This window comes from Amblyomma americanum, chromosome 4, assembly GCF_052857255.1.
Source record: "Amblyomma americanum isolate KBUSLIRL-KWMA chromosome 4, ASM5285725v1, whole genome shotgun sequence".
Lineage (NCBI taxonomy): Eukaryota > Metazoa > Arthropoda > Arachnida > Ixodida > Ixodidae > Amblyomma > Amblyomma americanum.
In genome coordinates this window covers 102,311,119-102,336,290 of record NC_135500.1, presented here as the reverse complement: position 1 = coordinate 102,336,290, position 25,172 = coordinate 102,311,119, and the positions used below count along the sequence as shown (strand labels likewise).

General features: G+C 48.3%; 1 pseudogene; it reads right to left on the bottom strand.

Moving 5' to 3' along the window:
* Positions 1-24,722, bottom strand: part of LOC144129722 (gamma-interferon-inducible lysosomal thiol reductase-like) — a 49,728-nt pseudogene extending 25,006 nt beyond the window's left edge.
* Positions 24,723-25,172: the final 450 nt, after the last annotated feature.

Here is a 25,172-nt window from a genome sequence, read left to right as displayed (position 1 = left end):
AAGGCAGGGCAGGCGGCCCTTCAGTCCACATCGAGGTACTTTATGTACATTACCGATGTCCGGCGGTTCAGCAGGGGTGGTCACAGCGTCAAAGCCTGCAGATCGGCCTTACGCAGCTGTGCCTGTGGGAAACGTCATTGCAGAGATGAATGTTCTGAACAGCAAGAGAAATGTCGTTTGTGTAACTGTGCTCACCCTGCTGATTCACCTGACTTTCATGCACGAGCACATAAAGTTCAGGTGCTCGAGGTTATAGACAAGCGCAGATGCACGCGGAGAGAGGCTTTTGCCGCAGTCAAGGAGAGAGCGTCAGGCTACTCTAGTGTGGCCGCCAAATGCCCACCCATAATGGATTCTAGTTGGTTCCAGGCTATTACCTCGGCAGTTGAGAAAGCTGTGGCAAATGCAATGGATCACATTATAGAAACCGTGTCCACGAGCATTTCGCAGGTCATAGCTGCTCAGATGACCAATCTTCTGCAGGCGTCCACCGCTCCGCTCTTGTCTCCTTTGGCTTCGGAAGCTACCCCTCCTTCTGCAGTAATCGATTCCGATCCAGAGGGCCAAAATCAATGTGAGCAACAAAAGACCTCTCAGGCCTCTCCTTCGACCAGCATTATGGACGCATCATCTATGGACATTATGGATATGGAGTCTGATTTCCGCGCCCAGAAACGAAGTGGGTCTCCTCTGAATTTTGCAGGCCCATCATGCACCTAGTCAAAGGCAAAGAAAAGTGACGCAAGTCAAAATGCTAAGACCAGGATTCTAGAGAAGGCAGTCGCGGCTGCGGCACTCCCGCCAAGATAGGGTTCTTAAGTGTACTTCAGTGGAATTGTCGATCTATATTCTCAGCTTTAACAGATTTAGATTGCCTATGCAATCAGCTTCTACCAGATTTAGTTGCTTTACAGGAAACATGGCTAACTTCAAATTTCAATTATCATATCAAGAATTACCGTCCGTTCTGGCTTGAGCGGTCATCACGAGGAGGAGGGTTGTTAGTGCTCATCACTACAAAGTTTTGCCACAGGGTATGCATTTCTTTTTAATATGCGGACAATGAATGTGAAATCTTGCGGTTGACCTCAGCGTCCCAGGTCAACAGCCATTTACTGTAGCTAATGCATATTTCCCGTCTGGTGTGCGTGACACTCGGCCCCTTGACTCACTCATGTCTAGTAGCCGATCTCAGGTTCTATTACTTGGAGACTTCAATTCGCACCATGTGACGTGGGGGTTTAAAACAGACAGCTTCGATTCTAGACTATTTGATTGGGCTTCTGACAACAACTTGATTTGCAACAATTCCGGATTGCCTACGTTTCTTTGGAGCCAATGCCGCTCTGCCTTGGATTTCACTTTTTCCTCCACAGGAGTATCTCTCTCAAATGTCGTTGAACACCTGAACCGCGCCATAAGGGAACGGATAAAGGAGGAAATAAAAGAAGAAAGGGATAGAGAGGTGCCGTAGTGGAGGGCCCCGGTATAATTTCGACCACCTGTGGATCCTAAACGTGCACTGACATTGCACAGCACACAGGCCTACGGTCAAGATAACGCTTGATCGAGGTGGGACCTTCGCTTTCGGAGTAAAAAGACACTTTAAAATCGCTTTGTTTTTATGCACATCATTGCATACCAATATTTTTAAATCAAGCCCTAACGTGAAAGCAGGTATTGCTGTAAAAGCCAAAACAGCAATTCTTCTACAGCTCGTTGATATTCCATGAAACACGCTTAGGAGCACTGGTTTTGTGTCTGATTGTTTAAATATTTTCGCAAAAATATCTGGCCATGCTAAATCGGCGAGAAATAATTTTATTACGCAGCAATCGCGAATGAAGCATTTAGCCAAGTTTCATATTAAATGAATATTCACTCAAGCTCATAAGAACCAGGTTTCGTTTTTGACATCTTGGTTCCAGAAACACCCGTTCATTTCGCAGCCACGTGGAAATGTTAATTATGATACAATGCTCTCTCAATTCTCGGTGGACACCTCAACCACACCGTGAGGCAGGTTATGAAGGAACAAATAATGGCTGCTGGTCGCTTAGCTCTGGTTAACCCTGGTCGAAATAATATTAATAATAACTGGTTTTGGGGGAAAGGAAATGGCGCAGTATCTGTCTCATATATCGTTGGACACCTGAACCGCGCCGTAAGTGAAGGGATAAAGGAGGGAGTGAAAGAAGAAAGGAAGAATGAGGTCCCGTAGTGGAGGGCTCCGGAATAATTTCAACCACCTGGGGATCTTTAACGTGCACTGACATCGCACAGCACACGGGCGCCTTAGCGTTTTGCCTCCATAAAAACGCAGCCGCCGCGGTCGGATTCGAACCCGGGAACTCCGGATCAGTAGTCGAGCGGCCTACCACTGAGCCACCGCGGCGGGGCCTGGTCGAAAGGTGGTGGTAGTGGTTTTATTAAAATAATAGTAAAAAGGAAGGAAAAGATTTTTGCTAGCCCCGGCATCTGCTATCGATACTGAAGCACCTGAGCTAGGGCAGCGGAAATAAAGGACAGCAGGCAGAGTGGAGAAATGAAATGAAAGAGGTGAGGGGACAGGAATAGAGGACAGGGGGAGAAGTAATATGTACAAACTATTTACAAAATAAGAAATGTGTCCAGGTTGTGCGCGTGATTAGTTCATTTTAGAGGAATTAAATCACACACGCGCACAGCACTGTGTAGGTTACAACTGGAGTGGGGCGTCCAGTTATTAATCGTTCAAGGTAGAACTCGCGGAGCGTTCGGAAACTGCGTTTAACTACCTGACGGAGAACAGACGGGACGTCAAGCCCTGGCTACGCTTGTGGGCGAGCGACTGGCGGTATCTACTGCAGGCGTCGCATCGAACACACCTAGTGTTAGGCTGAACGCATCACTGACTGAATAATGTTGCTGAGAGGAAGTAGAAAAAGGAAAGAGTATGGGCCTGCATACTGGCACAAGCCGAGCCGCGCTCACTGCTCCGTGCTGAAAGTAGGAGACTTAAAGGATAGGAGTGAAAGATATAGAAAAGGCGCCGCGTGCTAATAGGCCCATAGGCCCCGGGCCGATCCCGGAGGCAGTGCAATACCGAGCCGACCGGTGCCAGAGTGCGTCTAGCACTCCGCCATATTCCAAAAATAAGTTTAATACCTTGCTAAGGCGCCCGTGTGCTGTACGATGTCAGTGCACTTAAAGATCCCCAGGTGGTCGAAATTATTCCAGAGCCCTCCACTACGGCACCTCCTTCTTCCTTTCTTCTTTCACTCCCTCCTTTATCCCTTCCCTTACGGCGCGGTTCAGGTGTCCAACGATATATGAGACAGATACTGCGCCATTTCCTTTCCCAAAAAACCAATTAATATGAATAACTGAACACGGTAAATTGTCCGCCATTTTTTCTACACCTTCCCATCTGTTGGATTATGCAGTTAGCTTTGTCCATAACAAAAAGGAAATATACTTTGTTTATCTTAGTCGGTGGATGAGCTGCCTGGAGCTGAAGTGGCCCGGGTTAAAAAATTAATGTGGATTAGCTCAGCTAATCCAGGATATACAAATCAAAAGATGTCGGCGTTCACTTTGTTTATTGGCGTTGGCGTTCATTATGTTCTTGTCGGCGATGACTTTGATCAAAGGAAGGGCACACAACTGGCTGCCTTAATATATGCGGACGCCTCATTCGTGCTTTGATACATGTGCCGGTGTTGAGAAAGAGATGTTGCTTGAATGCATTAGCGTTTACAGCGTCGTGACTGAGATGCTGTACTGCAGCAATAGGTAGGCCGCAGCGTTGATTTCGTGATCAATCTCTCGCGATCAGCCATTAACTGCATGCCACCTCCCAGGGCGGCAGGGTGGGTGCGCTGCTTATCCAGTGTTCAGAGCGCAATCAAATCGGGCTTCTGCAGTTGGACTCCAAAGCCATAGACATGAAAGTGAGATTGTCTCCAACGTCCCACAGAGCTGGTTGTGCGCCTTTCTTTTCATGAAAATGAACGGCGTTTGCGAGCTTGTCAACGCAATGAACTCGATGAGCGCCGTCGGGTCACTTGTTTTGTTTGGTTTTTGAGGAAAGGAAATGCCATTGTAACCGTCTCCCATATCTCGGTGGACACCCAAACCAAGCCGTAAAGGAAGAGATAAAGGAGGGAAGGAAAGAAGAAAGAGAAAACTGAAAATTGAAATTTGGACTCTGAGGAAAGGCGCGGCGCTGCGCAGCAGCGGAACACCTGGGGCTAGGTGCTACTAGTGGCGCATACGCAGTAGTGACGAGGGACTGAGAGAGAAAGAAATATCCGCGATTGGGCGCGCGTTTTGACGTCATGTAACCCCTCGGAACAACGCCACGGCGAAAACGCATGTTCGCGGCCAGTAAAGCTTTCGCTTTAAAATGCACCACTGTTCTTTTTTAACTGCGAAAAATTTGAGCGAACTGCGTAGATTTCATTTGAAGCTGTGTAAACAAGATAGCGTTGATGCTGGTGAGTAATTGCTTACGCACACACACACACACGCAGACAGACAGACACCGCTCACCTACAGGGTAGGACGAGCGGCTAGCGCGAGCTGATTCGTGCACTGGTGGTGCAGGCGCATGCATTGTGGGCTTACGGGTGTTGACCTTTTTTCTAGGCAGCGGCACATTGGCCTAAGCCCATTTCAAAAACGTGTACCCGAGTGTAATTTTGCGGGTGGTTGTTTTGTCATTGATTACTGAACTAAGGTATATATTGCGCTATCTGATAGGTTCTGCAGTTTTTTAAGGGTCTAGACTTTTTCATGGCATGTCAGCACTGAACAGTTTGCGCCATATACCGTTTATGTTCAGGACGATAGAACGATCTTTGCAAAAGCTTCCTAGTGGCAAATTTTGAGACTTGACCTGCCGGTTGGCTTTTGCCCGTTTTCCAGCGATACGTTGGAAGACATGTAGACGGCAACAAGTATGCTCCCGGCAGAAATATGGACTGCACAGATGTCACCGATGCCAGACAAGCTTTCTGGGATGGCGATGCAGATAAGCGTGGCTGGCACAGCATTTGCGCAGCAGATATCGACCACGCGCGATAACAGTTTCCAGAATCTGTGTCCTGACCACATATGTGTAGCCGATGATTTCGGGGGGGGGGGGGGGGGGGGAACCGTCTGCTCCACATTGCGAGAGTGACCGCGCGGCCCGCCCGATGACGCAGAAGGCTGTAAGAGACGGCTTAGAGCGCTGAGTCAATAGACAGTTTTAGTTTCACGCATGTACGTAGAAGCTTCACGTATGTAGAGCTCTTACGGGTGACCGGTGCGCATGCATAGAAGCAAAGGGTCTACGTGAGTCTCACGGACGTACGTGAGATTCGGAATCTTACGTTACGGTCTTTGCGTTGCTTGCGTACGTGGCGTTGACAACAGGGCGGCGCCCTGCCCTCCCGCTTCGCAGCGATAACAGCTTCTTCGCTAATTGCTCGATGCGATATCGTGTTTGATACTGTTGTATCCGCCTTCAATATGCCAATTCTTACCGTCGCATAAAGTTTCGAGCGAGAAACAGCTTTTCTTTTCTAGATATAAAGGCGATTTGCCATCTCTGAAGCCTAACGAAGCAGCTCTCCGACGCTATGGTGGCTACAACTTTTTGAGGTATGTAAAGCGGCTGCCGGAAGCTGCTCCCCCCCCCCCCCCCCCTCCCCCTAACGCACCAATGCCGCGCAGCGGCGCTGAAGACATGGGCGCCGTCAGAGCGAGCAGCCAGAAGCGAGCCACCGGAGCATTCCGCGCAGCAAGAAAGCATCGCTCGCGCGGATTTTTGCTTTCCGAAGCAGGTAAAATTAAGGTGCATGAGCCACTAGATGCGTCATTTCTGACGCGAGCTTTGAGAATGCCACCAACAGCAAAAGAAAAAAAAAAGACCAAGCGCTGGTACTTCGTGCCCCAAGTTTTACTGCTTATAGTACGGGTTTACTTTTTTTTAAAGGAGTAAATCAAAAGGAAGACAAAAGGAAGGGAAAACCGTTAAGCCACGCGTTCCTGAGCGGGCTTATCATGCTGTTGCATAAGTAAGTGGATGAACAACTGAAAATAAGCGTACTTCCAGAAACGCGTATTTTTCTCACTCTGCTGTTTTGGGGGGGAAGTGCCCTCGTCACACCTCTATGCTTCATGAGCTGCACTTCTTGGAAGCGTCTCGATCTTTGAAAAGGGAATTCTCGTCTGCTGAATATTAATACTAATTGGTTTTTGGGGAAAGGAAATGGCGCAGTATCTGTCTCATATATCGTTGGGCACCTGAACCGCGCCGTAAGGAAAGGGATAAGGGAGGGGGTGAAAGAAGAAAGGAAGAGGTGCCGTAGTGGAGGGCTCCGGAATAATTTCGACCACCTGGGGATCTTTAACGTGCACTGACATCGCACAGCACACGGGCGCCTTAGCGTTTTTCCTCCATAAAAACGCAGCCGCCGCGGTCGGGTTCGAACCCGCGAATTCCAGATCAGTAGTCGAGCGCCCTAACCACTGAGCCACCGCGGCGGGTCAACTGAAATTGAAACACATGTAAAGACTTCACCCGGCGCAAAATTATTCCGGAGCCCTACACTAAATTTTTACTATTGCTTTTCGCCCTCGGCAAGTAAAAACCTATTATATCTTTCACGGTATGAACGTGTATGCGACCCAATGTAGTCTTCACATATAATGGTCAAAAGAGCAGAAGAAAGGCCTCCAACGCTGTCCGAATATGTTAAATATTTTCGCAAAGTAGCAGCGCAAATCTTCATGGTTTGTATAGAGCATTTGGGCTTCAAATGCCCGCGCTTGCGAGGCAAACCTAGTCGCTGTTGTTATCCACTGCTACTCGACGTGTGTGCAAAAACGAACTCCATCGCAGGAGGCAAGAAAAGGTGCTGACGCAAAACACTCGCCTTTCAGTTCATATAGTTTTTTGTCTCAAATCGACTCAGGCCATGAGGGACACCGTAGAGAAGGGCTCCGAAAATTTCATCCACTTGCGGTTCTTTAACGTGGACTGGCATTGCACAGTACAGGGGCCTATAGAATTTCGCCCCCATCCAAATTCGACCGCCGCTGCCGGAATTGAACCGTCGGCTTTCGCGTCAGCAGCTGAGTATTATAACCACTGAGCCACCATTGCGGCTCCTGACGCAGAACAAAAATACCACACTTTATTGAGGAAGCCCAGCTGAAAGCAAAATAATTTACTAAAACTCAAAGGAAAAAGAGCAGCGGGTGCGATCGCTCCAGCTGCGCGGAAAAGAAGGGAGGGGGAGGAGAAAAATTTGGCACTCCTTTTCGTGTTACAAACGATCAACCCAGCTCGCCGTTCGAGCGCCTTCTTCAAAAGCGTGTGGACGTATGCGCAGCAGCTCTTCATGCAAGCTTCAGTTCCCTTTCAATCAAACGTCTGCAGGTATTCTGCTGAAGAAACAAAAAAATAAAATTATTACAGAAACTGCTTGTCTGCAGCGCAAGAAAGCGCTTCTGCTTGGCGAATATTTCTTCTGAACGCGGAGCTCATAACTGCATAGTGTGCACAAACCACCATCGCGGGATAATAATAATAATAATAATAATAATAATAATAATAATAATAATAATATTAATGGTTTTGAAGGAAAGGAAATGGTGCAGTATCTGTCTGATATATAGTTGGGCACCTGAACCGCGTCATAATGGGATAAAGAAGGGGGTGAAAGAACACAGGAAGAAAGAGGTACCCGTAGTGGAGGGCTCCGGAATAATTTCGACCACCTAAGGATCTTTAACGTGCACTGACATCGCACAGCACACGGGCGCCTTAGCGTTTTGAGCCGCCGCTGTCGGGTTCAAGCCTTCAAACTCCGGATCAGTAGCCCAGCGCTCTAACCACTGAGCCACGGAAGCGGGTCAATGTATTATGTGGAAAGTACCCTTTCAATACATTGCCAACATTCAAAGGCCATTTCCCGAAACCCGATTTCGAGCACTACATTGTTCTACGGGAGCTAAAAGTGTGCTTCAAATTTGCTGATAAGGAATTTCCGTTGGGTAAAATTGAAGTATGCATATGAAGAATTAATTTCATATTTACGATAGTACACTTTTAATACATTGACAACATGGTAAAACCGCATACATATTTTTTCACGGGTTCGAAACGGGCTCGAAAAATGTTTAAGTGACGTATCCGTCGAATTGATTAATTTCATAGTTGCGAAAGTACGCTTTTAGTACATTGACAAGGTGTAATATTTTCCACGTATTCGAAACGTGCTCGAAACATGCTTTAAGAGATGCATACTTCGAACGCATTAATTTTATGTTTACGAAAGTATACATTTCATATGTTGACAAGATGCTAAAACCGCATTCATAATTTTGCACGTGTTTGGAACATGTTTGAAGCATGCATGTCTTTTTTTGCAAATTTTAAGAATATATTTCGAATACCAAGCATCACATTTCAGGACCCTTTTTACGGCATATTTTTAGTGCATTCATAAACCCAAAATTAGTTTAAAATACATTATAAATATCCCTAAGTATATTCCAATCCAAACGCATTAGTTTTCGCTAAGCGATCCTGAATCAACTGATACGCCTCACTTATTTCGATAAACAGTTTAATTATTCTCCTGTATAATTCAATCTCTCAGCCGAGTGCGCGAATCCGTATTGCATATTAGGCCTCACATCGCTTTACAAGGTTCACGGGACCATCTGGGCGGTAAAACGGTTTATAAGATATGAAGACAAGTACAAAACTACAAACAAACAGGATTGTGATTCCGGCTATAACGTAACTTATTACCGAATTTATGCTTGACGAAAGCTGCAGTATACGAGACCTGTGGTTGTGCTTCTCTGCTTTAATCGTCTACCTCTGGTTGTGGTCAGAACTACGAAGTTTGCAGTTAAACTTCAAGCATTCATAGTGTGAAAATTCTATAGGACGGGCGAACTGCGCTAAAGATGCGTAAGTTGGTTTTCCGCGTTTAAAATTACCCTTAAGTAGCCGCATAATCTGGAATACTATAGATAGGCTGGGTCTGGCTTCACTTACTATAAAATGAAAAAAAAGCATATGTATGATGCAGCAAAAGAAGTTAACAGTTAGCTTGGCTGATATTGATGTTGGCTATCGGTGCTGATGCTTAAGGCAGATACGTTGTCAGGCTGTCTTGTTTTGATAAGATGGAGTGTTCTCCCAAGAGAAGTAAAGAGGCATTGAACCACTTATCTTCTTTGCGCTATATGTTAAGAATATTTGTTACTCCCAAGCTATTTTTTCAATTCTATTTTGTTATTTGCTCGTAATCAGATCATCAAATTCTGCGCCACTTAAGCGTCATTGCACTTATACGTGGCACAGGCGGTCTTCGATGTTTGGCTGCAGAAAACATTGTCTGAAAGAACACCTGATACATAAAAAAAATATTCTACAAGCACATTTAGGCTGCGATTACTCGCACAGAAAAGAATAGTTTAATTTGCCCACAAAAAGACAATATAGGTAACAAGTTCTTCCGACAGAGCTGTGACCCAGCCATGGATTTACCTAAAAAGACAAAGAAAATTATGTAAGATTCAGCGTATCTTCTTTCTTCTCTAAGCATAAAAAATAAAGCAGCTTTTGCTACCATTAGGCGAGCGCAAAATAAAACATTCATATTTTAAAGGTACCAAGTAATCTTAATAATTAGAGCACTAACTGCTTCAGTAGTCAAACGTGAAGGTTATGCAAGGAAACTACCGTAAAAGCGTAATATCTCGAACATTTCTAAATGAAGACAACAATCTTTTAGACATTCTCAATGTAAATAATCTTCAAAATTTGCTCGACGTTTGAAACGATGGCACGCTAGTGTATTCGACCCAAAAATGCGTGGTATTTTGTTCCCGACTGTTTTCTGTAATTATATCCTCTTTTTTGTTTTAGCTGTTAAAGTTGCTGTCGCAGTAGTGCGTATATAGTAAAATGTAATATCTTTATCGCTCGTATGACAAGGTACCTAATTTTTAGCCTATTCTTTTTTGACATTATTTCTGGTGTATTGATCGTTTCACAAATTTTTAACACATTTGAAAAAAAAAACAGGTTCTAATTGTTTCCTCCCTATGCCGGTACAAAACCGATATAATGTTGTACGATACTTAGCACCGATTCTCTGAGTGCACTCTACTCTTTTTTCGTTATCAGTTGTCTATTACGGCTTGCATTTATTGGTTTCAAGCATGAAATAAATACCAATGAAAATAATAATAATAATTATAATATTATTGCCACAACATATTGCAATACACACAGACTGAGGCATGTAACGCCAAGAGGGGGCTTGCAGGAGTAAGTCCGGTAACATCGGCGAGCGAAAAGTAAAGGCACTACAAATATCATGATAAGTGTACACGCACTGAAACACAAATTGTGAGGAAACTACACAGTGGAAAAGAAAAAAACGAATAACGTGTTTTCTGAATTATTTGGCATTAAAATATTCAAATTTTGACACCCGTTTTAAGGTCGTTTTAAGTAGCGCACAATACATGATCATGAAGACTACTAAATATTGTGAAGACATATGCACCTGGTCTTGCTTTGTCGTATCTGGTTGAGCATTTAAGAAGAATGTGGCGCTGACCTTAACGTAGTGTTCTGGCAGCAACTTATTTAGTCTTGAAGGCAGGGTGCCGAAAGTGTCAGAGTATAACACTTTGTTCATATAAATTTTCAAAGGACCGAAGGGCAGAATGTTAAAGAGTTAACTTGAGGGGGAAAGGAATGTTCATAGGCGGTACTTTTCAACATGCTTTTTAGAAGAACATCTACCTGAACGTGTCACCGTTGCGAATGATAATAATCGAATAACGTTGTTTTGATATTGAGGAAAGTAAAAGTGCTGTTGCTGCCTGAATCTCGGGGGAACTAGAACCGCGTCGGGAGGGAAGGGATGCGGAAGGTAGTGAAGTGCATTTCAGGTTTCGTCTTTCAAGGGGGCGATCAGCTGCTTTAATTTTGAGATTGCCGGTCGGCTTTTGATGTTCTAGATTTGGCCGATTAAATAAACTCCATCGCCAGAGGGATTTATGATTAAACGTTGCAATTCTGATTAGCTGAAATTGCGGGGCTATCGCTGCGTTGGCTGTAACGAGTGGCGTGGCGTCAACGTACCTTCCTGTCATGTGTAACTGATACCTAAGGGAAGCTTTTGTGACTTGAGACCAAAATATGATGACAGTATTTCAAGTGTGGCATCAATGACGATGCCATTTTCATCGTGCCCCGCCCACGGGTGGCTGTCACTCCAGCTTTTTAGGTGGTGCCTAGGAGTAATTTATATAGGTAGCAGCGTTAACTGGCACACCTGTTGGTGTAAATCAGTTGAGAGATGAATGCACCAGGTAGGCTTTACAATTTTATTGCGCCTTGGTCTTTGCCGTGACACTGGGAGTAGCCCATCTGTCAAAAGAAAACCTGAACGACGTCAAGTTAAACCATTCTGCTATTTGAAAATGAACTATTCGAATGTTCGTAAATAGGCGAATTTGCAACCAGTGGCCATTTTGTCATGTGGTCTTGAGAGAAGACCTTCTGAAAGAGGGGAGATGGGGCGCGCACAATGCTCATTCAGTTTTTATTTGTCAGGGCAAACACTAGTGACCCTATGTGGGAAGTGCTTCGTAATGTTCAGCGTGTCACTGTGGCTACGAATAGTGAAGAATACGGTAGCTGCGACGAAGGATTACGTTCACGACTGCTCTCTACGTACTAGTAACAGAGCTATATTTTACGTTTACTCGGGTAGTAAACTGCTCCCCGGGGCTACAGATTGGTGTTAAAAATGTAGCACTTTAAGCACGACGGCAGAATGTAACCTACTGATACAGGGCTAAATGCAAGGAAGCAACCACTGTTCCCCTGAGTTTAATGTTACCTTTCGCGCTGATCAGTACGTAGCTGCATATAACACCATAAAAATCATGCCCCGCATTGCTAGAAAGCTACGCTGTCGGAATCCTTACAGCTGTGTCATGGTGATAATTGTGCATGGTGATAATTGTCGGAAGAGGGATGAGGTGGAGGGTAGAGCCGACGCTCGGCTTTGCAGGCCTGCGTCTGTTCACTGAATGAATGCATGCACGCCCGTGAGAACGCTAGACCGTGGGAAACCAAGAACCCAATAAATCTCGAAACGTGATGAGTGAGAGCTAGCGCTCTTAAAACCAGTACACGTGCGAAAGCATATGTTTACACTAGTTGGCTCATGGTTTTGCTTTGCGGGGTCGTCGGCACGTATGGCGGCGGTGTTAGACTAAGGTTAATCTCTGATCGAGGTTAAGATGATCTGATATGTTCGCGCCTAGCAAAGCGGATGTGTTCATGCCGCCGCAGCAAAACCCATTGGTCCACCGTCAAGGTCACAGACGCCACAGGATACTCGGGCGGGTTTGCACCCCGCTAAACAATGCTTTCGGCGTCAAAATACATTGCGTAATCGAATTACCGACACGAACTTCGGTGTATAAGAACAATCATCGGCTATAAATTCTTTCAGGCGATGGGTGAAGCTGAAGCCCTAACACGAAAGCAGGCATCGCGACCTTTACGGCCATGAGTGAAGCCGTAGCATCAAAGCAGGTATTGCTGTAAAAGACACAGAGGCACGATGCTGCCGCAGGTCGTTGATATCCCAGGAAACACGCTTAGGAGCACTTCATTTGTGTCCGATTGTTTAAAAAACGCCGGAAAAAATATAAAACAGCGAGCAACAATTTTACTTCTCAGCAACCTGCAATGAATCATTAAGCAAAGTCTCACCTTCAACATTCGCTCAAGAGCATATGAACCAGTCTTCACGTCTGACACCACGGTTTCAGACACACGTTCATTTTGAAGTCGCGTGGAAATATAATTCAGAACAGGCTGTCTTACTTTTTAGACGACGCCACAACCTCAGCGTGAGGCAGGTTAGGAACTGTAAAAGGATAATAATAATAATATTGTTTTTTTTATGAAAGGAAATGGCGAGTATCTGTCTCTTATATCGTTGGGCACCTCAACCGCGCCGTAAGGGAAGGAATAAAGGAGGCAGTGAAAGAAGAAAAGAAGAAGAGGTGACGTAATGGAGGGCTCCGGAATAATTTAGACCCCCCGGGGATCTTCCACGTGCACTGAAATCGCACCAGCAGACGGGCGCCTTAGCGTTTTTCCACCACAAAAACGCAGCCGCCGCGGTCGGGTTAATAAAAATGAAAATGAAAATTAGTTTTTAAAGAAAGGAAATGGCGCTTTATTTCCTCATATATCGGCGAACACCTGAACAGCGCTGTGAGGGAGGGGATAAAGGAGGTAGTGAAAGCTGAAAGGAAGAAAGAGGTGCCGTAGGAGAGGGCTCTGGCATAGTTTCGACCGCCTGGGAATCTTTAACGTGCACTGACATCAGATAGGACACGGGCGCCTTAGCGTTTAATATTATTACTAATAATAATTGGTTTTTAAGGAAATGAAATGCGCAGAATCTGTCCCTTATATCGTTGGACACCTGAACCACTCCACTAGAGAAAAAATAAAGGCGGGAGTGAAAGAAGGAAGGAAAAGATAGGTGCTGTAGTAGTGGGCTCACGAATAATTTCTAAAACTTGGGGATCTTTAACGTACACTGACATCGCACACCACACAGGCGCCTTAGTGTTTTGGCGCAATAAAAACGCAGCTGCCGCTTTTTTGTGGAGGAGAAACGCTATGGCGCCCGTGTGCTGTGCGATGTCAGTGCACGTTGCGCCTCCATCGAAACAAAGCCGCTGCGGCCGGGTTCGAACCCGGGAACTCCGTATCAGTAGCCGAGCGCCCTAACCGCTGAGCCACCACGTAAATTCTAAATTGGTTTTTGTGGAAAGGAAATGGCGCAGAATCCCTCTCACATCTGGGCGACACCTGAACCACGCCGTAAGAGAAGGGATAAAGGAAGGGCTGAATAAAGAATGAACAAAAGAGGTGTCGTGGTGGCGGGCTCTGAAAAAATTACGACCACATTGGCATCTAACGTGCAGTGATATCGGCAGCACACTGGCGCCATTGCGTTTCGCATCCATATGCAGGTTAAAATGGAAGAAACAGGTTAGGAAGGTGGAAGTGGTTGTGAAAACATTAATGGACACACGGGAGCTTAGGACAGGCAGGTCTTTGACCCCCCCCCCCCCCCCCGGGCCCCTCTGCACCAAAACGCTAATGTCCCAGTATCATGACGCCGTCGGGGCGGCCGTTGCGATGGCTTGCTTGGCCGGGTCCTCTGAGCGCAGTAGGGTGTCCCAAGCCTCCCAAGTTGCTTAAGGTGCTCCCGGCCCCGCGGTGGAGGATCCGTCGGGCGGAAGAAGATATGATGTATTAGTAAGTGGTTTTAATATTATAATAAAAAAGTAAGGAAAATATTTTTCTAGCCCCGGCATCTGCAATCGATACTGAGGCACCTTAGCTGGGGCAGCGGAAGTAAAGGATAGCAGGCAGAATGAAGAAATGAAATGAAAGAGGTGAAGTGACAGAGAGGATGGCAAAAAGAGGTGTTCGAGAGTGGCTTGGGGGTTTGGGGTAGTGGCAGAGAGTAGAGGAGGGGTTTGTGTGGATTTGGTGATAGCGCGAGAGTGTATAAAGAGAGGGTAATAATGTTAGGTTTTTGGAGAAAGCAAATGGCGCATTATCAGTCTCATATATCGTTGAACATCTGAACCGCGCCGGAATGGAATGGATAAAGGAGGCGGTAAAAAAAAATGGAAGGGAGTGGTGCCGTATTAAAGGGCTCCGAGATAATTTCGACCACCTGCGGTTCTTCAATGTGCACTGACATCCAACAGCACACGTTACAGATCCCCAGGTGGTGAAAATTATTTCGCGGGGTTAGGTACATGTTTGGAGCCGCCTCCAAAGTGTGTGATGGTAATTGTCGAGGGAGGGATGAGGTGGAAGGTAAGGACGACTCGCGGCTTTGCAGGCCTGCGTCTGTTCACTGAATGAATGCAAGCGCTCCCGTGAAACTCTACACCGTGAGAACCCTAGAACCTACTACGTGTCGAAACGTGATGAGTCAGAGCTAAGGCACTTAAAACCAGTACACGTGCGAAAGCATATGTTTACCCTAGCTGGCTCATGGTTTTGCTTTTCGGGGTCGTCGGCACGTATGGCGGCGGTGTTAGACTAAGGTTGAGCTCTGATCCAGGTTAAGCGGATATGACATGTTCGCGCAGGAGATCTAAGTTGATGTAGCCGACTGTGTGCATCAGTTGAACTTCGGCCAAACGCCCGCCGTGGGTACGTGCCACTAAGCCTCAGGTCATCATCTTCATATTGTGACAAGATCGGCTGGGGCGATAGCATAGTGCTCCCATGCAGTGCCCAGCGAAACTGATATGTTCATGCCGCAGCAGCAAAACGCATTGCTGAACTGTCAAGGTCACAGACGCTACAGGATTCTTGGGCGGGTTTGCACCCTGCGAAACAATGCTTTCGGCGTCAAAATACATTGCGTAATCGAATTACCGACACGAACTATGGCGTATAAAGAACAATAATCTGCTATAAATTTTTCAGGCTATGGGTGAAGCCCTAACACGAAAGCAGGTATCCCGTTCTTTACAGCCATGGGTGAAGCCGTAGCAGGAAAGACTATATTGCTGTAAGAGCCACAGAGGCACGGTGGTTGATATTCCACGAAAAACGCTTAGGAACAATCTATTTGTGTCCGATTGTATCAAAAACGCCCGAAAAATATCTTGCCGTACTAAAACAGCGTTAAGCAAAGTCTCACATTCAACATTCACTCAAGAGCTTATGAACCAGTCTTCACATCTGACGCCATGTTTCCAGACACACGTTCACTTCGCAGTCACGTGGAAATATGATTCATGAGAAAAGGCTGTCTCACTTCTCAGTGGAAACCTCAAACCCAGCCTGAGGTAGGTTAGGAATTTCAAATAGAAAATGAAAATTAATTTGGGGGGAAAAATGGCGCTTTATTTTTCTCTTATATCGGAGAACACCTGAACCGCACTGCAAAAGAAGGGAGAAGGAGGGAGTGAAAGCAGAAAGCAAGAAAGCGGTGCCGTAGGAGAGGACTGTGGCATAATTTCGACCGCCTGGTGATCTTTAACGTGCACTGACATCGTATAGCACACGGGCGCCTTAGTGTTTTCGCTATATGTTGTTTGTCTTACCCCCCTCACGCAATACTCCAGTGGGAGCCTGTGAGGTATGTGTATAAATAAATAAATAAATAAATAAATAAATAAATAAATAAATAAATAAATAAATAAATAAATAAATAAATAATAATAAATGGTTTTAGGCAAAGGAAATGGCGCCGTATCTCTCTCTTATATCGTTGGACACCTGAACCGCGCCGTAAGATAAGAGATAAATGAGGTTGTGAATGAAGAAAGGTAGAGATAGGTGCCGTAGTGGAGGGCTCCGGAATAATTTCGACCTACTGGGGATCTTTAACGTGCACGGACATCGCACTGCACACGGGCGCCTTTGAGTTTTGCCTCCATGTAAACGCAGCTGCCGCGTTTTTATGGAGGAAAAACGTTACGGCGCCCGTGTGCTACGCGATGTCAGTGCTCGTTTCGCCTACATCGAAACTCAGTCGCCCCGGTCGGTTTCGGACCAAGGTACTACGGATCACTAGCCGACCGCCCTAACCGCTGAGCCACGCCTAGATAATAATAATAATAATTGGTTTTTGGGGAAAGGAAATGGCGCAGTATCTGTCTCATATATCGTTGGACACCTGAACCGCGCCGTAAGGGAAGGTATAAAGGAGGGAGTGAAAGAAGAAAGGAAGGAGCAGGTGCCGTAGTGGAGGGCTCCGGAATAATTTTGACCACCTGGGCATCTTTAACGTGCACTGACATCGCACAGCACACGGGCGCCTTGGCGTTTTTCCTCCATAGAAACGCAGCCGCCGCGGTCGGGTTCAAACCAGGGAACTCCGGATCAGTAGTCGAGCGCCCTAACCACTGAGCCACCGCGGCGGGTAGATCCTAAATCGCCGCGTAGATCCTAAATTGGTTTTTGGGTAAACGAAATGGCGCAGTATGTCACATCTCGGCGACACCTGACCGACGCCCTAAAATAAGGGATAAAGGAGGGATTGATAGAAGAAGGGAAGAAAGAGATACCGTAGTGGAGTGTTCCGAAAAAAATTTCGACCACATTGGGATCTAACGTGCACAGATATCGCCAGCACACTGGCGCCGTTGCGTTTCGCCTCCATGCAGCTTAGGAAGGAAGAAACAGGTTAGGAAGGTGATGGTGGTTGTGAAAACGTTATTGGACACACGGGAGCTTAGAACATGCAGGTCTTTGGCCGCCCCCTTCCTTCCGGGCCCCACTACACCCAAACGTTAATGTCCAAGTATCATGACGCCGGCAGGCCGGCCTGTGTCGATGGTTTGCTTGGTCGGGTCCTCTGAGCACCTGAGCTAGGACAGCGGAAATAAAGGATAGCAGGCAGAATGGAGAAACGAAATGAAAGACGTGAAGGGACAGAAAGAGAGGATGGCAAATGGATATGTTCGAGAGTGGCTTTGGGGTTTGCGGTAGTGGCTGAGGATACAGGAGGGGTTTGTGTGGATTTGGTGACAGCGCGAGAGTGTATTGCCGCGAATATTTGCAGTGTTTGTTCGTTTTTCAAATCTGCCGCCACACCACTTTATCGCTTTGTTTGCGACGAAAGAGGCGACTACATTTATATCGATTGATCGCAGCCAGGCAGAGCTGATTTAACGTTGTTCCGGAATGTTCTAGTAACTTTGCACGCTTTATCTCCAAAGTTCGCTATCAGCTTTATATTGAGCACGGCCGATAGCGGCAGGCATTCTGTTGGACGACCGCCGAGCGCGCTTGTCGCTTTGCCGCCGCCGAGTTATTCAGTCAATTGTGGCCGCAAGTCAGCCCAATAAACAGTTTTCTTTTAGAAGTTTTGTACGTCTTCATTGCTCCTTCGGCGGCCGTCACCGTTACTACCTGACATCTGGTGGAGGTGCTGCGTAGCCTTCCATGTTCCGGACGCCCCCTTCAAGTCGTGACGCCAGCCCTCAGCGCTTCGCACTCCAGGACGAGCCAGCAGATCAGCGAGCCAGCCGACGTCTCCAGGGAGATGAGCCTGAGTTTAAGACCCTGGCGGACCGCACCAGGCAGAGAAAACACGCTACTACGAGCGCCGCAACCTCGCCCAAGATGTCGATACCGATCATACTGCAGCAGCCGCGGGTGCAGCCAACTTTCAATGGATCCCTACGCCAAGATCCGAAGAATCGTTGGACTAATTTGAGCGCGTGGCATCATTCAACAAGTGGGATGATGCGGTAAAAATTGCACACGTATTTTTCTCATTTTATGGCTCCGCACGCACGTGGTACGAAAACTACGAGTCGTCCCTTAAGACATGGGAGCTATTCAAGAGAGAACTATTGAAGGTATTCACCACTGTCGTGAGGAAAGAAAGAGCTGAACGCCTCCTCGAGTCCAGGATCCAGCTTCCGAATGAGCCCGTCCGCGGTTACGTCGAGGAGATGAAGCGCCTATTTCGCCGCGCTGATCCCCAGATGACCGAGGAAAAGTTCACTTTTTAGTGCGCGGCGTAAAGGAACAGCTGTTTGGCAGCCTCGTCCGCCAGCTGCAAAAACAGTCGAGGAATTCATGCAAGAAGCCTGCACGGTCGAAAAGACCCTCGACGTCCAAGCGCGGCAGTACAACCGCCCTTCCTCAGTCTGCGCAATGTGTCCGGACACGACGACCACCAGCAGCGACAACTTGCGGGAAGTTATCCGCGAAATCGTCCGCGATGAGCTACGCCGATTACTGCCATCCTCCCCCCAGCCACAAGCAGTGACTCTCAAGGATGTGGTACGGGAAGAAGTGCAACAAGCACTTGGCACCCCGACGGCCACTGAACCTCAGGCTGTGACCTACGCCGCTGCAGTACGCACTCCTCAGCACGGGCGACAACCCCCTATATGCTGTCCGACATGAACAACTTGTTCCCGAACGCCGCCACCCTGCCCCCGCTCGCCCAGCCTAGGACCGACGCTCAAGCCCAAGGAAATGTGACGCCTGGAGGACTTCCGACAACCAGCCGTTGTGCTTCCATTGCGGTGAGGCCGGCCATATTCTTCGTCACTGCCCGTAGCGCCGTATCAGTCTTCGAGGATTTGCCATTAATGCCTTACGACCACGCTTCGGCGAACGCCCGTAGGAAATCGACGAGTACCTGCGTCGAGAGGAGTACACGCCGATCCGCCTTTCCCGCTCACCATCGCGGTCAACCTCGCGCTTAGCGTCGCCACGCCGCAGCTACGCAGTGGCGGTACAAGGACGGTCTCCCAGCACCATAGGGAAACTAAAGACAGCAATCTCTGTAGGTGAGATTGCTCACGAGCGAAACGCCAATTTCCTCCACCGACCACGTCACATGAAGACGCTAAAACCGCGACGCCGCATGAAGAACCTACACTCGCTGCACCGACGCCGCATAAAATGACAACCCCGAGCACGACGCAAACTGCCTTCAAAACGAAGCGACCACCCAGGAAAGTTTCGACCACACGCCCGACCCGCGATTCGCATACGCGACGAAGCCGTGACCCGATGCCGAGAGCGACAGGCAATGCAAGAGCCAGGACCTCCGACTTAGAATTGACTATCGACGGCCGGAAGGTTACCGCTCTAGTCGACACAGGAGCCGATTACTCGGTGATGAATGGAACATTCGCTGTGCAGCTGAGAAAAGTCACAACGGCTTGGAACGGCCCACAAATTCGCACCGCAGGAAGCCTCCTCATTACGCCATCAGGACGATGCACAGCGCGAGTGACTGTCAAAGGGCATACCTATCCTGCCACCTTTGTTGTGCTACCGCAATGCTCCCGCGAAGTTATCTTGGGTATGGATTTCGTTTATGAGCATCAGACGATCATCCACCTCCGATTCAAGCAGATCACGCTTTCGACGCACAAAGCCATCGCTTCGATGAAAACTGGGGGAATTCACGTTGCCCTGAGTATCCTGGAGGAAGAAGTTGACGTCCCACCCCGTTCAAGCGTTATCTTGACAGTAGGCCTGTGTGCTGTGCGATGTCAGTGCACGTTAAAGATCCACAGGTGGTCGAAATTATCCCGGGGCCCTCCACTATGGCACCTCATATCCCTTTCTTCTTTTACTCCCTTCTTTATTCATTCCCTTACGGCGCGGTTCAAGTGTTCAACGACATTTGAGAGAGATACTCCTGGGGAGGAAAAAGTGAAATCCAAGGCAGAGCGGCATTGGCTCCGAACAAACGTAGGCAATCCGGAATTGTTGCAAATCAAGTTGTTGTCAGAAGCCCAATCAAATAGTCTAGAACCGAAGCTGTCTGTTTTAAACCCCCACGTCACATGGTGCGAATTGAAGTCTCCAAGTAATAGAACCTGAGATCGGCTACTAGACATGAGTGAGTCAAGGGGCCGAGTGTCACGCACACCAGACGGGAAATATGCATTAGCTACCGTAAAGGGCTGTTGACCTGGGACGCTGAGTTCAACCGCAAGGATTTCACATTCATTGTCCGCATATTGGAAAGAAATGCATACCCTGTGGCAAAACTTTGTAGAGGTGAGCACTAGCAACCCTCCTCCTCGTGATGACCGGTCAAGCCGGAACGGACGGTAATTCTTGAGATGATAATTGAAATTTGAAGTTAGCGATGTTGAATGTAAAGCAACTAAATCTAGTAGAAGCTGATTGCATAGGCGATTTAAATCTGTTGAAGCTGAGAATATAGGTCGACAATTCCACTGTAGTACACTTAAGAACCCTATCTTGGTGGGAGTGCCGCAGCCGCGACTGCCTTCTCTAGAATCCTGGTCTTAGCATTTTGACTTGCGTCACATTTCTTTGCCTTTGACTGGGTGCATGATGGGCCTGTAATATTCAGAGAAGACCCACTTCGCTTCTGGGCGCGGAGATCAGACTCCATATCCATAAAGTCCATAGAGGATGCGTCCATAACGCTGGTCGAAGGAGAGGCCTGAGAGGTCGTTTGTTGCTCACATTGTTTTTGGCCCTGTGGAGCGGAATCGATTACTGCAGAAGGAGGGGTAGCTTGCGAAGCCAAAGAAGACAAGAGCGGAGCGGTGGACGCCTGCAGAAGATTGGTCATCTGAGCAGCTATGACCTGCGAAATGCACGTGGACACGGTTTCCATAATGCGATCCATTGCATTTGCCACAGCTCTCTCAACTGCCGTTGTAATAGCCTGGGACCAACTAGAATCCATTATGGGTGGGCATTTGGCGGCCACACTAGAGCAGCCTGAGGCTCTCTGCTTGACTGCGGCAAAAGCCTCTCTCCGCGTGCATCTGCGCTTGTCTATAACCTCGAGTACCTGAACTTCTTGTGCTCGTGCAGGAAAGTCAGGTGAATCAGCAGGGTGAGCACCGTTACACAAACGACATTTCTCTTGCTGTTCAGGACATTCCTCTCTGCAATGACGTTTCCCACAGGCACAGCAGCGTAAGGCCGATTTGCAGGCTTTGCCGCTGTGGCCAAATCGCCAGCAGTTTGGACACTGAAGGGGCCGAGAGTTAAAGGCATCTGCTCGAAAAACCAATTGCCACACCTTAATCTCTGACGGGAAAATTATTCCTGCAAATGTGGCAATGACGGACTCCGTAGGAATCGATGGACAGCAATCACTCCTGCAGGCGAGAGGTTCTCAAGCGTTTCCACAGGGCTCAATCAAGAGTCGACGCCCTTGGAACATTCTAAATGAGGCGGAATGAATGCGATCACCGGGTGGTTGGCAAAGGTCGTACACTTTAGCAGGTCTTCAATAGTCTTTATCCGGCGACCTGCACAAAATACCACCCCTGCTGAGCTGCCGGAGATCGGTGATGTACATAAAGTGCTTCGATGTGGACTGAAGGGCCGCCTGCACTGCCTCCGGGTTGTTCATTGGATAGCGCCACCAACAGAAGGCACTAAAGCGACCGCAATGCTCGAAACACCACTGCGGAAAAAGAGATCAATTGAGAGCTGCTCTTGAGGAAGAGATGCCGACCAAGGGGAAAACCCCTGGCCGGGAGAAGAAGTAGACATTAAGTTCTCGTCCCGCGCCCGATCACCCCTGAACAGGAGCAAGCAGGAACAGACAAAAAGGAGAATTTAGGAAGCTAGCGCAACACCGCCAGGTACTTAGCCGCTGCCCCGAAGCCTGGGTTGATGGGCCACGTCACACCTCCTCTTCTTCCTCTTTACCTCGTTTTTTTGGTTAAAAAACAAGGTAACTCCGGCCAAACGCCTTTTTTGGCGTTCGGCCGGAGTTAAACTGATGCACACAGTAGTCTTCATCAACTTCGATCTGCTGCGCGAACATATATCCGCTTAACCTCGATCAGAGCTCAACCTTAGTCTAACACCGACCCCGCAAAGCAAAACACGACCCCGAAAAGCAAAACCATGAGCCAACTAGCGCTAACATATGCTTTCGCACGTGCACTGGTTTTAAGTGCCTTAGCTCTCACTCATCATGCTTCGACATTTAGTGGGTGTTAAGGTTCTCACGGTCTAGATTTCTCACGGCAAAGCCGAGAGTCGTCCCTACCTTCCACCTCATCCCTCCCTCGACAATTACAATCACACACTTTGGAGGCGGCTCCAAACATGTACCTTACCCTCCGGAATAATTTCGACCACCTGGGGATCTTTAACGTGTGCTGTTGGATGTCAGTGCACATTAAAGAAACCCTGGTGGTCGAAATTATCCTGGAGCCCTCCAATACGGCACCTCTCCCTTCCAATTTTCTTTTACTCCCTCCTTTATCCGTTCCGGCGCGGTTGGTGGTGTAAACTTTATTACATAAAGGCGAGTTTAGGACACGCAGGTCCATGCTCCTCCGCACTGCCCCAGTGCACTCAAACGTTCATGTCCCGGAGGCTCATGACGCTGGCAGCCCGGCCTGTGGCGATCGATGGCTTGCTTGGCCGGATCCTCAGGGCGCAATAGGGTCTCCCAAGCCTCCCAAGTGGTAATGTGCTCCAGGCCCCGCGTGGGAGGATCCGCCGGGAAGAGGAAAAGGAAATGATCGAGAGTGGCTTCGGGGTGGTGGCAGAGGGTACAGTAGGAGTTTGTGTGGACTTGGTGAAAGTGCGACGCGTATATAAGGGGAGGGTAAGGTAAGTGTTTGGAGCTGCCTCCAAAGTGTCTGATGATAATTGTCGAGGGAGTAATGGGGTGGGGGGTACAGCCGACGCTCGGCTTTGCAGGCCTGCGTCAGTTCACTGAAGGAATGCATGCGCTCTCGTGAGAACCCCAGATCGGAGGCCGCCTGTGCGCGGTTGAGAGAACCTCGGGCTAAAGCGTTGGCAGCCTCGTTTCCGCGATTCCAGGAGTGGGCAGGCACCCATATGAGCTGCATGTGGCGGGGCGGGTGTGCGGCGAGGGACTTCAATATGCGAAATGCAGGGACGTGAACTCTCCCGCTGGCGAAATTTAGTATGGCAGTTTTAGAGTGCGATAGTATATACCGGGCCTCCGTGCGCGTGATGGCTAGGGCAATAGCGGCCTCTTCAGCCTCCTCTGAAGCGGCAGTGGGGGATATGTGACGGGTAGCAATCGGTGGTAGGGAGGAGTCCGTCAATGGCTACAACCGCGTCCTCGCCTGTGCATGCGGCATCCACCCAAACGGCATCCGGTTCCATGCCCTATTTTTTGTGGAGCGCCCGTGCGCGAGCTCTGCGGCGGGGTTCGTCGAAGGTGGGATGCATGTTTTTAGGGAGAGGTTTAATAAGTAGTTCGCGGGGAATGTATTGGGGGACCGGGAGCTGTGTGGGATCCGTGGCTGGTATCCTGATGCCGAGGGTGTGTAGGATGTGTCTGCCAGGCGTGGTTCTCGCGAGACGCATGTATTGTCTGTCGGTGGGCCTCGATAAGCTCACCTATCGTGTTGTGTAGGCCTAGCTGGAGGAGTTTTTCGGTTAAGGTATTTAGGGGTAGGTGTAGTGCTGTCTTAAATGCTGTTCGGATCATGGCATCCAGGGTGTAGATTTCTGTGGCCTGGAGTTTCAGGTAGGGGAGCGTGAAAAGAAAGCGGCTGAGGACGAAGGCATGAATGACACGACATAGCTCATGCTCCTTCATGCCCCGGTGGTGTCCAGAAACTCGGCGGGTTAGGTGGGATATCGACACCGCCGTCTGCTTGAGTTTCTGGATGGTGAGTGTTTTTCTTGTTGTTCTGGATGTGGAGGCCCAGTACCCGGAGAGTGTATACCTCCGGGATGTACTGGTTTTCCAGTTCCACGGTTATGGGGGCTGTGGGGCAGTTTCGGGTTGTGATGCGGAGTATGAGGAGCTCCGACTTCTACGGAGAGCATGAGAGTCCGATACTCCGCACATGTGTTTGGCTGAGGGTAACTGCCGGCTGCAGAGTATTCTCTATGTCTCCATCACTGCCATAGGTGGTCCATAGAGTGATATCATCAGCATAGAGTGTATGCCGAAGGTGAAGGATAGTTTGTAGCTTCCGGGCAAGAGGGATGAGTGTGATATTGAAGAGGAAAGGGAAGAGGACAGATCCCTGGGGGGTGCCAACCTCACTAAGGGTGTATGGATGGGATGTGTGGGGAATGAATGAATTTCGGCCGTGCGGTTAGTAAGGAATGCTTGAATACAGGTGTACATACGTTCACCTATGTTCAAGCGGGAGAGCGCCCCCATGATCGCTTTATGGTCTTGGCGATCAAAGGCCTTGGAGAGAACCAAGGCAAGGACAGCTTTTGTGTGGTCCGGTATGAGGGGTCAAAATATCCTGTGTGAGCTGGAGCATGGCGTCCTGGGCCGACAGGTGAGGACGGAAGCCCACCATGCTGTGCGGATAGAGGTCTTGCTCCGTCATGTGTTGGGTGAGTCGGGCGAGTGCGACATAAGCTTGCCAAGACATGATGTTAGTGTGATGGGACGAAGATTTGCAGGTGTAATTGGTTTGTGGGGCTGGGGTATAAATAAGATTTTTGCGTGATGCCAGGATTGCGGAAGGGTGCCCTCCTGCCAGCATTTGTTGAAACACCCCGTGAGCTGGGCAATCAACTGATGTCAAAATTGCGGAGCATGCTATATGAGATACGGTCAACTCCTGGAGTTGAGTTAGAGCGGAGTCAGGAAGGCTGC